A 15,032-nucleotide genomic window follows, 5' to 3' on the forward strand; every position below is an offset into this window, starting at 1 on the left:
TTAGAACATTCTGTATGCCTGGTTTCATATTATGTGAAAAGAAATAGTGCTGAACAAGTTTTAATACCTGAAATTTGTTTCTGACCTGTTTTGCAAAGATTGTTCATTTATGAATGATTCACTCCTGCATATTCCACCAGCATCTAAACAAGTGCCTTAAATCATTTTAGCCAAGCCATTTCTGACTCCATGCCCCTTCGGTATGCCTCTTCTAACTCCATGTCCCTAGATATGCTGCGTCTAGCACCATGTCCTTTAGACATGCCACTTCTGAAACCATGTTGCTCCTTCATCTCTAATAAATATAACAAGAAGGCTTGCATTTTTTTCAGATGCTTTAATACATACAAACACATCTGGATGGATAGCAGCATCATCAAATACGAACAAACCAGTTAACAAACAGAGCTTGCATACATACACGCTTACACATCTCAACAGCTAACTACAATATGGCAGTTAGGCTAACATGTGCTCAGTATTTATACACTTGTGCAAGCCCTTGGATAGCTTCTTAAAGGTATACATACACATATTGATCTACAATTACTATTAACTTCACTCAGTATAATTGGATACCCTTTTAAGAGCCTTATAGTAACTGACTGGTGGCAGTGAAACTACCTTATAGTCTGGACAGAAGGTGGCATGGCTAGTAAATCTGTGCCAGCCTTTCCCAGGTGCGTGTGTGTGTGTGTGTGTGTGTGTGTGTGTGTGTGTGTGTGTGTGTGTGTGTGTGTGTGTGTGTGTGTGTGTGTGTGTGTGTGTGTGTGTGTGTGTGTGTGTGTGTGTGTGTGTCAGCTACTTGGGGCAGGGACACAAAGCACTGGTTTCACAGTGAAGCTGCTGGATGGCTTGGCTTGGACACTTGGCTGACGACCTAACCCTACAGCTGTACCAGTGGGGAGTCTTACTGGGGACCTGGAGGGAGACAGATATACAGAAATCCAGACCCCCGGGCTAGTGTGTTCCCTGTATGCTCTTAAATGAAATGCTTGATACAGAAAGCTGCATCTGGAAATACTGTGTGTATCCATTGGTATTCCAAGTGAACGTCCCTCTCCAGTGCCAGTGGTGAGGATTCAGGCTCCTTCATTATTGGCCAGAGTGGGAATCTCACAAACCTAACCAAGTATAACCTGTTATTCCCCCTATAAATACTGACATGACACTAAAGCAAATTGCCATTGTCAGCTATACTGCTGAATCTCATGTTTATATACAGCCATTTGCAGTAAGAGACTATATGTAAGACTGTAAATGAGAGTTGTGAATGTGACACCCGTGCACTGGCCCAGTAATCAAGGAGCCTCAGTCCTCACCACTAGCCCCAGTGAGGGTGTCCACATTGGAAGGATAACAAGTACACACACAGTAAAGTACAGTTTCCCTTAAGAGCATACAGAGATCACAGTCAGTCTGGGCTGGTTTCTCCCTTTCTCTCAAGATCCCCAATAAAACTCCCCACTGGCACAGCTATAGGGTTCTGATCTCAGCCGAGTGGGCAGGCCAAAACCTCCAGCACCCTCTCTGTCCAACCAGTGCTACTATAAAGGCCCTTACCAAAGGATGTCCAATTCTACTGTGCAATGTTACTTTTACCCAATTGGTAAGTGTGACTGAGTCTTGAAGGCTATTTAGGAGTGGCCTATACAGTATCACCAAATACATGTAAGTACTCTGACAGCTTAAATTATCTCTACACAAAACAGCCACAATTAAAAGTTTTAAATATATTTAATAATAAATAAAAACACAAGACAATACTTATTAACTCAGCACAATGACTATCAGAAATCACAGGAAATACTTTAAAACAACATTGTGGGATAGTCTCACATAAATATAGAAAACAGCTAGACTAATCTGGCTATATTCCTGTCTATCTCTATGAGAAATCATTGTTCTAAATATCTTACTTACAGAGCAAAGCAAAGTGCTGGTAAGCTGATGTGTTCAGATTCAGACAAAATACAAAATGTTATTCTTACTTTCTGAGATAGCCCTTAAATAGATAATACACATTACTGCTGAGTCATTTCAGATTACATAATTCTTGACACTTTTGCTTAAATTTCCCATGCTCACAGAACTTAAAATTTAACATTTCTTTGTAATCCGCACCTGCCAGCAAGCCACAGCAATAAAATAAATTTTACATGTGAAACGTAGCAATTATCTCTGTCTTAGGACAATAGATAGAATTTCTAGCTGGAGACTTCCTGTCTCCGAGCTTGAGATCACACACAGTTGTGAAATCCTTTACTAATCAGCTTTCTTCCAGCAGGGTGCAATGTGGTTACATTTTTGAAGGTCAACACATAACAGTTTTCTTACATTTGTCAAACAAGGCTATGGATCATATTAATATTTACAAGGACATATAATTATTTACAAAATTCTATCTAGCTAGGCTGGCACATCCCCCCCCCCCCCCCAGAGAAATCAGGGTCTATATTAGATCACGGAATGCTTAAAAAGCGAACAGTGATTGATCGGCCCTATGTAAGCGAAAGCTTAAAATATCGAAGCAACAGAAACCCGAATTCTTTCCTAGGGAAAGAATTCGGTTGTCTGTTTCTGTTGCTTCAGTATTTTCAGTGCTGTGGTGGAAAGTTATGGGTGGGGTTCAGGTATGTATGTGACTGTGTGGATGTGAGGGTTAGGGCGGGTTAGGTGAGTAAGGGTTAGGGAGCGGGTGAGGTGAGTGTGCGATAGTGACGGACCTTAGGGTTAGGGTTTGGGTTAAGGTAAGTGGATAGTTAGTGGTGTTTGTATAGTTTAGTGTAGGGTTAGGTGTCAGATTTTAGGTGTATGTGTAATGGGAGGGATTATGTTTTGCATTATGGACAATAGTAATGAAACAAGGTATGAAACAGAATTTGTGAACTGTCGTGGAATCTAGTGGTTTTACTTACAGAAAGGTGTCATACAACCACTCAACAACAAAGGAGAGGTAATGTAGGGAATGAAGATAATGTGACAGAGAAGGAGATGTGCTACTGCTTGTTTCTCCCATGGTCTGCCTTCTTATACTGGGGTGGAAGGGGCACTAGTGAATGCACTGTTATCAATGTCTGTCATCTGGAAAGGATATTAGACTGCACCTTTCTGCCGTTCCTTCATTCCCTCAAAGTATTAACCAGGTTCTGATAAAAGCTTCTTGCCCAGTGCTGGTCAACCCTTTTTATACCAAAAGGGCCTGATTTTCAAAGAGAAGTCACTGTAAGCTTTTCTAAAATAGACCAGCACTCCAGAGTTTCCAGACTCCTGATTGGTCTTTCCTCACTTATCTCTAGTCCTTCTCTGGGGTCATCCTGACAGTGTCTAGGAGCTCCTTCTTGCTTTCAGAGATCCCTTAGAGTCTTCCTCATTTAGCTCTGAGTAGAATATTTTTATACTTTGGCCATGACTTTTCACTTCTCTTCAGGATTATTGTTCTTATTTTCTGCTCCATGCTTGATTTTGGCTTGAGCTATTCAACTGACAGTGTACATTCTTTACTGGAGGTTCATATGACAAAGGCAAAGTAGAAAACACTGCGGACATAAAACATCGACTACAAAATGGTGAACATCAGCATTTTCTATGCTGGGTGAAAAGATCTCTGAATCCTCATATGGGAGGAGTCACTCTAAAGCCCTTCTACTAATATTAGCATACTTCAAAGCTGTGCCATAAGGAAAACAATGGAAACCTGTGTTCATCATATTGTGTTTGATGTGCTGTGCTTTTTAATCCTTTCTATTTTAGTTCATTGATTCACTGATTCATTCATTCGTAGCCTCTATAACATTCTCTTCTTATTCTACACAGATTATCTACTCACCTGCTCCACTGACAAGTGTTCCCACGACAATTAGCAAAACACTGCCCATTTATTTAGCAAAGATAAATGAAAGATGCACTAAAATGTAGCAAAATTTGAATAAAAAAAAAACAGAAATTATGCTTCTTGGTACCGCAAATAACTGAACACTGTTCTCAGTAAATGGATTGTCAAATCTCCCCGGGGGGGGGGGGGGGGGGGGGGGTAGTGTACAGACTGTAAACAAGTTAAAATGTGTGAGATAAACCTTCATCTTTCATATCTGCAAAACCTGATCCAAAGTTAACTGCCTACTCAGTACCTGCCACAAAAGTTCTCATTTACTAAAAAGGAAGCTAGATGATTCCTGTTTGAGGAGGTCTTCTTGCCTACATTGGAGTATATACCACCATAGATTACAGCAGGTTCCAGTCTACTTATGATAAACAGATAGACAGAGACAATCAAGCATAAATCAGTTGTAGTTAACCCACACTGTTTGTATGTGCATCCTTGGGTTGGATTAAAGTGAAGGCAGAACATTCTGATGAGAAAACATTTGACATTTGGGTGGAAGTATCCTTTAAATATATCTTCTGCACTGTTGTAGTATCTGTTACTGACACTAGTTAGAAAAATGTCCATTGGCCTTGTTCACAACTCCCTGGTGAACACATGAAAATAAACAAAAACATTTATAAGCCTGTAGAGTAGATTTTTTTCTGTGAAACTAAATATAGATAGTGTTACACAGGGATCTGTTTTGCATGAAGTTAATCCCCCCAATACACACACACACACACACACACACACACACACTAGTTTCATCATAAATTGTGCTTGGAGATTGGTGAAGCAGGTTAAAGGGTGAAAAAGTTCAGCACTCCCAAGCATTCACTGTCAGCCTTATCTTCACCCGAAAGGGTTAAATTATTAGACGACCTAACAAGCTATTTATCTTCTTAGCTTATAACAAAGAAGCGTAAACATTGTAGAACTAGGCCATAGTTCTCAACCTCTTAGCACAAGAAAACTGTACAAAGCCAAAAATAACTGGGGTCAAAGTTCCAAAAATAGGGACAAATGTTGACTATCGCTCTTATAACCTTAGAAAGCTGCTAAAATAAAAGGTTTTTGTGTTAGCATGCATTTTTGATGGTTATGAAGTCTAAAACCCAAATGACTGTCATTATTTATTAGCTTCAATTGTCAATGATTTGACAGAAAAACACAAATCTTTTGAGAAACAGACCAAAAATAAGAGGCAAAAATCTGTCAACATCTGGACAGCTGAGAGGTATGAGTCCAGGCTCTATGCAGGTACTGGCAAACTGCTTTGTATACTGCCCCAAACAGCGTACCTCTTAACTGTCCAGATTTTCGCAGAATGTCCCGACTTTTGCCTCAAAATTTCAGTCTGTTCCTCATATAATTTGTGGTTTTCTGGCAAATCACTGAGATGATCTGAGGAATTAAATCTCTAAACAATGACATACATTTGAGTTTCAGACTTCATATCCATTAGAAAATACATTTTAACACAAACCTTGTTATTCTAGTTACTTACTATTGCTCGTACCCACCTCATCTCTACCATGCTCTATGCCTCCCCTATCTATACCAAAATATGTAGAAGTAATCTGAGTAAACTTACATCCTCCTACAACAATATTGCCAGATTTGCAGCTGGGTCCTGCTATAGAACTCATCACTGTATCAATCTGAATCAGTTAGGATGGTTAGAGCTGCCAAATTTAATACTTTTCAATCAATTAATAGTAGCCCATAAGATCCTGTATTTACCTCAAAATACACCCATACTTACATCCCTAGTCATCCCCTATAATAACCTCAAGACCTTACGCTCAGCTAATAACCTACTTGTACAAATATCAAAATCCAACAACTTAGCTGGTGACACCTTGTTCTCCAATACAGTAGGTAAAGCCTGGAACATCCTCCCAAGCCAGCTAACCTCAATATCCTCTGTCAGCTTATTTAAAAGCAAGCTTAAACCCTACCTCAAATCACACTGGCTATGCCCCTGTGTTAACCCAGACTAAGTAACTAACTATTAACTAGACTCCCACAATTCCTAGCCTCCCATGATCATGATCGTGTGTTGTCTCATTAATTTTTAGTGAGCTTAACCTTCCTTAGGATTTTTTCTCATGTAAATAAGTATATACTGTGGAATGATCAAACACCTTCATATAGTATCACAACCTATGTGTTAAATAACACTAGAAATCCATCCTTGTTTGATGATCTTCTATACTCTATCTATTGATCTCTAGTGTTTTTCTTTCTTAGGTTTTTGTGAGACCTTAGTATCTCTTATTATAGTTTCATAGTTTAGTACTAGGCTATCTGCCCTGGGGCATTTGTAAGCCTAGCCACAGTGATGTGGCTTTCGCCACCCCATGAAATGGTACAAAAATGCACAGAATAGATTTAGAATACTGTGCCTCTGTCTAGTAGTGACACAGTGAAGGTCCCCTTATATAATAGAATTAGTGTACTGTGCCCCTGTCTAGTAGTGACACAGATGTGACCCCTGGGGTAAACTTACGATCTCCCATCCACTCATCAAGATTTCTCTTGAAGAGAGTTAGTGAGGGGCTCTGCCTAACATGAACTGGGATTCTGTTCCAGAGCATGGGAAGCCTCTGGGTTATGAATCTATCCCTCCAGCATGTCCTATTCATACTTGTGCCAATGTTTAAGTCTTTAGCTCTTGTGGTTCTGATGGATTTGGATTTTTTGAGGTGGAGCATGTCCATCAGTTCCTGATTGGACATGGCCTTGTACGTCAGGCACAGATCACCTCTGAGCAGGCGGTATGCTACTGAATAGAGCTGGAGTTTCTTTAGTCTGGCAGAATAACACATATGTTGGAGACCCTTGATCCTCTTGGTGAGGTACATACCAAATGGGGCATTGTACTCAATCATGGGTCTGATGAGGGAGGAGTATAGGGGTACAATGACATCCTTGGATCTGGATGTGAATCCCTTCATGATATGGTGTGCAAGGTAGAATGTCTTTCTAACCACTTTGGCAACGTGGGTGTCAAATGGGAGGTCACTGTCGACTTGGGTCCCTAGGTCTCTGATTACTTTTTCCGTACACAGTGGGTTGCTGTCTATGTGATAATTTGTGGGTACTTTGTTTTTCCCAAAGGGGATGACTATACATTTTTTGGCATTTAGTTTAAGGCCATGACTCCGGCACCAGTTGTCCATTTCTGTGAGGCCTTTTTGTAGGATGTATGTGTCCGCTGGTGTATCGACTATGGCGCCTAGTTTGCAGTCATCTGCAAACTTTGTCAGCCACAACCCTCCCATGTTTGCTTTAACATCTGAGAAATAAATGCCGAACAAGAGGGGTCCCAGGACAGATCCCTGTGGGACACCACTTGTGACTGGCTTTGAATCTGACATTGCTCCAGCGATTTTAACTTTATGGGTTCTGTCCTTTAGCCAGTTTGCAACCCATCTAGTGACATAAGGGTTTACATTTAGGTTGTTGAGCTTATCTATGATGCCTGAGTGGGGTATTGTGTCGAAGGCCTTAGCCAAGTCCAGGTAGGCTGTATGGACTGCTTTGCCCTCATCAATGGCTCTAGTGACTGTTTCGAAAAAGTCAACCAGGTTCAAAAGGCAGGATCTGCCCTTTACAAAGCCGAACTGGGTGGGATCAAGTGTCTGTAGGTCCCCAATGTCTCTGTTTATGAGTTCCATAATGATTCTTTCCATAGCTTTGCAGACCAGGCTGGTTAAGCTTATGGGGCGGTAGTTCCCAGGGTCTGTAGAGGTACCCCCTTTGTGGAGTGGGACCACTGTTGCTGTACGCCAGTGTTCAGGTACATATCCTGTAGTAAGGCTAAGGTTAAATAGCATTTTTATGTGCGGGTTTAGCTCCTCTTGGAGTTCATGTAGCACGCAACCCGGGATACCGTCAGGTCCCATTGATGCTGTGTTTTTAGCTTTGCTGAGGGCGGCTCTCACCTGGACATCTGAGATGACAGGGAGATTACATTCAGCTGGGATAAGTATTTCTTCTTTTGAGGGAGGGGAGAAATTTGCACTGAACCTGTCAGCCAGAATGTTGGCAATATCTGTCAGTTTAGTGTATTTTTTGTTGTTGTAAACTAACTCTGAGCATATCTGAGGGTTTCCGCCCAGGTTTCTAACATAGCTGAAGAAGGCTTTGTGGTTATCTTTAGTGTCCTTAGCGATTTTTCTCTCAAAGTTGGCCTTGGATGTTTTTATGAGAGAATGTAGTTTTCTGCTAGTGTTGATCAGAGATGTCTTCCCATTATGGGATTTTGCTCTGTCGTGCAGTAGCTTCCTTCTTTTGTTATACAATTTGTTTATGGCTGAGGTCCACCAGACAGGACGCTTGCCTTTGGTGGAGAGGGACTTGGATTTATTTGGGATTGCATGATCCATGCATTCTTGGAGATGTCCATAGAAAGCATTTGTGAAGAATTCAGCATTGTGGGATGTGGTATCCACTGGCCCAGTGGGCTTAAAGGATATCATCTCAGTCTTAAGAAGAGTGAAGTCTGCTTTTGAGAAGTTTTTCACTGTGGTCTTTTGTGCTGGGGGTGGAGGTGGGATATGTATATCCAGGGTGGTTAGTTTGTGGTCAGATCTCAGTAGTGAGGGGTATACCTCCGGTGTGGAGCATTTTGTCCCCATGTTTGTGATGATCAGGTCTAGTATATTATCTCCCCTAGTGGGAGAGGTGACTAGTTGTTCCAGTGCATTTGAATTTATGAATTCCAGGAACCTTTGGGCTAGGGTGTTAGGGCTCGAATAATGTACCCAATCTATGTTAGGGTAGTTGAAGTCTCCCAGTATGATGGTATTTTGTGATACATTCATATCCTCCAATGTCTTCAGGAAGGCTGAGTGGGGTTCCTGAGATTGGGAGGGTGGTCTGTAACATGCTACCAGTTGTATAGCAGTTTTGCCTATGGTTAGTTGCACCTGTATGGTCTCCGATGCTCCATGTGTTGCTACTAACCTGGAGGTGTGGGTGTCCTTGATGAATATGGACACTCCCCCTCCCTTTGTGGTTCGGCCGGGGTTTTGGGGCCGAAAAGCATGATACGAGGTATAGCCTGGTAGCGCTGGGGTACTCTCAGGAGCCTTGAACCAGGTTTCAGTTACTGCACTGGCGTCGATGTTCTCCATACTGAGGAGTGCATGGAGTGCCTGCATCTTGAGATTTAGACTTCTGGCGTTGAGCAGCATTACCCTTAGTTTTTTTCCATTTTTGTTTTCTAAGGAGGTGGGTTTGTCTTTTGAGCCTTGCCTAAAAAAGGCACTATGGGGGTGGCAAGAGCCTTAGCCAATATCCGGAAGCCCAGTGGTGACAGGTGCAAGCCGTCCCTTGCGAAGCAGCGTGGCTTGTCCAACATGTCATCCCAAGCAGACAGACATTGGATCCCCTTAGAATGACACCAGTACTTGAGCCAATTATTAAAGCTGATCATCTTGTCTTTGTATTGTGGCATCATTCTTGGTGAGGGCAAGATGCTGCTCAGGGTCAGGGTCATATCAGCCTGGGCTACATAATCAGAGAGCTCCTCTATGTCTCTTTTCATGTAGTCCAGGGAGGTACGTCTCAGGTCATTCATGCCAGCATGGACAATGACGGAGTCATATTTGTACTTGCTTTGGAGTGACCTGAGTGCGTGTGTTATGTGGCGGATCCTAGCTCCCGATAGGCAGCTCACAGTCACCCTCTCCTTGTTCAGCCTGGTAAGCGGGACATCAGTGCGTCTGACTATAGAGTCACCTATTACTAGTGTATCAGGCATGGTGTTTGGCCTTAAGGGCTGTGATTGATTGACACACTGATTTATTGAAGTATGTGTTGCATGTGTTTTGTTTTGAGGTGGTGGATATTTGGATGTCTGCTTTGGGAGCCTCTGTTGTTTTGGTAAGTTTTTTTATTAGAGGCTCTGAGTATGTCTTTGTGTTTTTATGTGTTTGGTTTGCAGTTGTGGTAGGTCTATGTGGGACTGGATTTGTTGTGTGTGTGTGGTTACCATCTCCTCCTGTCTGGTCATGCCAGCCCTGAGTTGAGAGAGTTCAGCCTCCAGTTTGGCTATATAGTTGCATCTCTCACATGTATTTGTGTTTGTTGGGAGGAGGAGAGGGTTGTCTGTGTACATGAGACAATTGTAGCATTGTCTCAAGATACCCAGATTAACCAGCTGAACTGGAGAGGACGCCAGTAATCTACCACTCGACATGCTAGAACAGTATAAGGGAATGCTATAATATAGCGAGTAGTCTGATTATACTAAGAGTAGAGCTTCCTTAAGGGAAAATTTGAAGAGCAGACTTGGCGGAGCCAGAAGAAGTTTAACCTTGTTTAACCGGTGCTGCGCTATACGCAGCACCGTGCAAAGCCGTGCAAACACGGATTTTAAACAGGGAACTTCAAAACAGCTAGAAATGGTCCAAAACAACCAATTACTACAGCTCTTGTGCTGAGGTCATCATAAATTACTAGGTGTATCTAATTTTGTAATATGTTATAAAGATTTGTACTACACCATTTCTAATGCAAATGTATTAGTCTTATTCATCTATTCTTAGATAAATATTTCCTTTTTCCTACTGAAATATAAAATATATAATCTTAGGCTTGTACTATAATTGTTAAAACTTCTTATGTACCAAATTATACTGTTATTGTCTTTGTCTTGACCTTTTATGTTGTTGTAATTTGCGGAGCTTTTCTCCCCGGGCCTCCACTGAAAATGGACATATATCCAGCTGGACTAGCCTGGTCAACAAATGTAAACTAAATAAAAATAAAATAAAATTTTTAAGTTTATAGGAGCAATATTTAAAAAAATATGTGCCTATTTTTGGACCTTTGTCTCCCCATTATGTCAGGCTTCGTCCAGATTTCTTGGGCTAAGAGGTTGAGAGGTATGGTTGGCAAGCAATCAGGAAGGCTTCCTGCTAATGCTATTAAGAAGCATTCCACTGGGTACTGGGGACCACTTCCAGAATCTGTTTGGGGAAAGTGTCCAGACTGATCACATATACTTGCACTTCCCAGTTTTCTACAAGAGCTGTTCCATTAATTCTTGAAGGCATAGTGCCGAGACGTCCGAGAGAACAATAAAGCGGTTTGGATACTGGCTATTCATTGTCTTACAGTAATTCTATTTATGTCTATATCTCAGGTTATTTCAGAATTAGGCCATGGGTCAACATGTCAACTCTATTTACTTTCAAATCATGTACCATATGTTGCCCTTTGATCTGCATTAACATTTATGAAGCATTGCCCTACTTCTTCTGGAAAGTCCATCATCCTTCCGGGTGTTCTCAATTAGGTGAGTCGTCTTACCCTTTCCTGCCTTTTTCTGCCCTCTTTTCCATGTAGGTTACAATTATGCAAATGGTGAGGTCCCCAAGGTCCCCCACTAGCTTATATCTCTGCCTTTCTCATGGAGAGTACCCCCATAGCTGCACTTTAAGGGAAAGTTAAGCTAGCAATGCCCCGCTAAATATATATTTATTTATATTTTTATCAGGTTTATGATATTTTTAGTTACTTACTTCTTTTGGCTTACATTGGAAATAGTAGTATCTCAGAAAACTGGACCAAAACAAATATTTCTGGGCCCAGTAATTTCCACTGTTCACTAACCCTGGCTCTAAATGGTCATGCACTTAGTTTAATTCCAACATTTTAATCACTTTTTTTTATTTTACTGGAGATATGCTATTAAAGTTAGGATTTGTAATATTCACTGGCATACTTTAGCCCTTTAGAAGTTTGTTCATTCTCTCTTTTAGGCTATCTCTGAATTCTGTAACAGAGAGCAGACATGTATTTCCCTTATTGAGAATGTAATCTGATGACACATCTGTCATTTAGAAGCCGTAACAAGCCCCTCCTCTCTCTCTCAGAATTTACAATCACAGCTGGTTGCTGAACAGTGATTTAACAGCTAAGGGTGAAAGGAAGTGGAGTCCTTGTGGTCATGATTTTTATGCAAGCTTGATTATCTGTAAGGTCTGTGGCTGTGCGTAGCTGTGGAGGCAGTTGTAGCAGACAAAGTCTCTGACAAGAAGATTTTAAGGAATCAAGGAAAGCTGAACGTTTGACTGTTAGTAAAATCGGTGGTGCAGGGAGCATAGAGCTATGATTAGACTTGGATATTTGGAATTTATTCTTCCATCAGTCACAAAACTACAAAAACAGAGGAAAAACATTATTGTTTAACCCCAGATGATACCAGGAAAAATCTGGGTAGCAGCTAGAAAAGAAAAACTCTTCAGCTGGACTAGGATATAAAGTGTACATTGTTTTGGATATAACGTTATAAAGCATCTGTGCTTCTTTCTGCTTTGAATTAACTGGAGTGCACAGTAAGTAATGCTATGCAGTACATCATGAGCAAAAACAATTCTCTGTGTTTGAACTTTCTGAAATATTTCATCTTTCTGTAGAAAAGCTAGTGAAACTAGTGCTAAGCATTCCTCTCCAGAAGAATAAAAAGTGCATTTTTATATTATGAAAAGCTTGTGCGCAATAGTTCCAGGGTGTGGTAATACAAGCTTTGAACGCATGGCAATAACTACAGAGGTGGTTCTGAAAATATTATTATTCCTGCACATTTTTCTGATTAGTCTGGTGTGGAAGGGACCATGATATTTGTGTCCATCATTAACTATACTTCAGATATATTTTGTTCCAAGTTTTCATTACCTGGAAAAAATGAATCTAAAGTTTGTTTTTTTCTGGCGTTGTTTGGGGTGAGGGCGGGGGGATGGAAATGCCACTATGAACTGCCTGCTGCTAAAACAATTAATTACAAGTACTGGTGTTAGTGAGTGGAGAGCTTAAGAAACTTAGACATTCCATATTAGGGGATGGTCTGAGACATTTAATGTTCTTGTGCGCAGCCCACATGAAAACAGACAGATCTTAGTCTAACATTTCATCCAATGATCATTACAGAATCGCAATACTTTCTCATGAAACATTGCACTATCAGCATTATATTTGCCCAGAGTGCAGTTGTGGGTCTATAACTGTGAACACTGTGTGCTAATATAGTGGTATACTAAGCACATGCAAATGATGGCTGTGTGGGGATAAAATATAGAGACAGACTTTGGCTGCAGATAAGGACTGTTACAACCACTTAGTCTGTTTATTTTACAACATACTCAATAAGCTGTAGATACTACTTAAGCAAACATTTATTTGTCCTATCACTCGTAAGATTTATTTTATGTCATACCCATGCCTGCCTGAATTCTTTCACTAATCTTCTCTCCTTGAAGGCTGGTCCACTCTTTCAGTGAAAAAAATGTCATTGCCATCTCTCTCGTTTGTAAATATATCTCTTCACATTTTTTCATCAGTGAGAAGCAAAAGTCAGGTTTAATCAACACTGTTAGGATAAAATACTGAGCATGAGGTATATTTCAAACACAAGTTAGAATGTTCCAAACTGAGTGTGCTGTTTCAGAAGTTTCCTGGGTCAATGTAAAGTTGTATGCTAGCTGGTCACTCACACAACAGCAACAAGTGCTGAACAGTATATCTAACCACACTCATCTGTTCATATAGCCAATGACCTGAATAGTCATGTTTATGCTACAGACCTGGGGAAGCAAGGCACTTCTATGCCAAATTCCCTTAAATACACCAGCATGGACAACAGGGTCAGACCTGTGCTACCTGCTATGAGGTAGTCCACTGATGCCAGTAGCATTCTGGGTTCTTATGTTGTGCTCCTCTCCCTCAGGGCTACTGCAGAAGAGCTTTGTATTCCTCCTTCCCTGAAGCTAGGCAGAAAGAAGAATTTCATGCCAAACCCATTTTATGTCCCGGACTTTCCATCTTGAAATTCATTAAATACGCTGTTGGTTTGTGTTTTGATATTAGTCTCTGCACAGCTTGTCCCTGAATATATTTCATAATGCAACATCCATCAGTACAAATAAGTTTCTGTAGAAAAGGTGGGAATTCCCCCATTATTTTAGCATAGAATATAAAAGTTTTCTGGTTTGAATTTAATACTTAATTTTCTTTGGTAAGTGAGTTATTTGTAAATGTATAAGACACACAAAACTAGTCAGCTTGTTTTTTGTTTATCTTATTCTGCCACTACTATAATCATTTATAACTCAGACAGCCCTACATCACTGCCTTACTTGTATTACTTTTTCTGTTTTTTTTGCTCTCCTGAGGCTGTGCAGAATTACTCATCATCATAATTAATGACAGATATATCAAAGGTATTTAAAATGTATGTGCATACCAGTTTCACAAGTACACTTCCTTCAACTTGTCTGTCTGGCAAAAATAGTTGCCAACCCCCAATGAGAACTTTTGCTCAATAGTTTTTGAAGCAAATGTAGTTTAGCAGTACACTGTTAAATATGCAATATGTTGCAACTCCAATCAATCCCCAGAAGCTCTGTTTTGTTCTTGAGAACTTGAAAATAATGTAAAATAGGTTTAGACTGATTAGTGATTTCTAAAGCAGAACAAGTTGTCTCAGATTGATTTTTATTCAGCTCTATGTAATATGACAGATGCTGCAGTCCCCCTACCAAAGTAAAGCATTGGACTGCTGTGGTGAAGTCCACTGCCCACCCCCACCCCAGCAGTACATGTTTAAGCATTTAGTGTTTGATGTACAATGGCAGTACACTAATTAGCGTAGCTGCAAGAATAAACACATATCAGGGACAAGTTTTGGAAATAACTTTTTTATTAACATTTTGTATTTTGCAAACTCACTGAAGAAAGAATTTTAACAGAATATTTTCAAAAGCTCTGGAAATTCAGTAAAGAAGGAGTATAACAGTATATTCAAAGACAGAGCAGACTAATCGACCTACGTTTGTTAGCCATTCTCAGATCCTAACTGGGGCTTACTGAGTCTCAGAGGAAGCTCTGGGACTCACATTAACACAGCATGCTGTCTCAGAGGAAGCTCTAGGACTCACATTAACACAGCATGCTGTCTCAGAAGAAGCTCTAGGACTCACATTAACACAGCATGCTGCCTCAGAGGAAGCTCTGGGACGCACATTAACACAGCATGCTGCCTCAGCGATTGGAAAGGGCTTTTGCCCTTCAAGTAGAATAACTCCTTAAGTGTTATCATGATAGTCAATGGAAGTAAATAATGTGATGACATTTTTGTTCCCTTTGTCAA

The 15,032-nt window shown here is 40.6% G+C and overlaps 1 protein-coding gene across 1 annotated transcript in view; it reads left to right on the forward strand.

The window, feature by feature from the left end:
- The first annotated feature begins 11,812 nt into the window (after positions 1 to 11,812).
- LOC122793189 (A-kinase anchor protein 2-like) overlaps positions 11,813 to 15,032 on the forward strand; it is a 383,212-nt gene continuing 379,992 nt past the window's right edge. The window contains exon 1 of the mRNA XM_044061015.1: positions 11,813 to 12,222. The gene's annotated coding sequence lies outside the window, so the exon portion shown is untranslated. The remainder of the gene's footprint in view (positions 12,223 to 15,032) is intronic.

This window comes from Protopterus annectens, chromosome 2.part0 (genome assembly GCF_019279795.1).
Source record: "Protopterus annectens isolate FY-2018-M chromosome 2.part0, PAN1.0, whole genome shotgun sequence".
Lineage (NCBI taxonomy): Eukaryota > Metazoa > Chordata > Ceratodontiformes > Protopteridae > Protopterus > Protopterus annectens.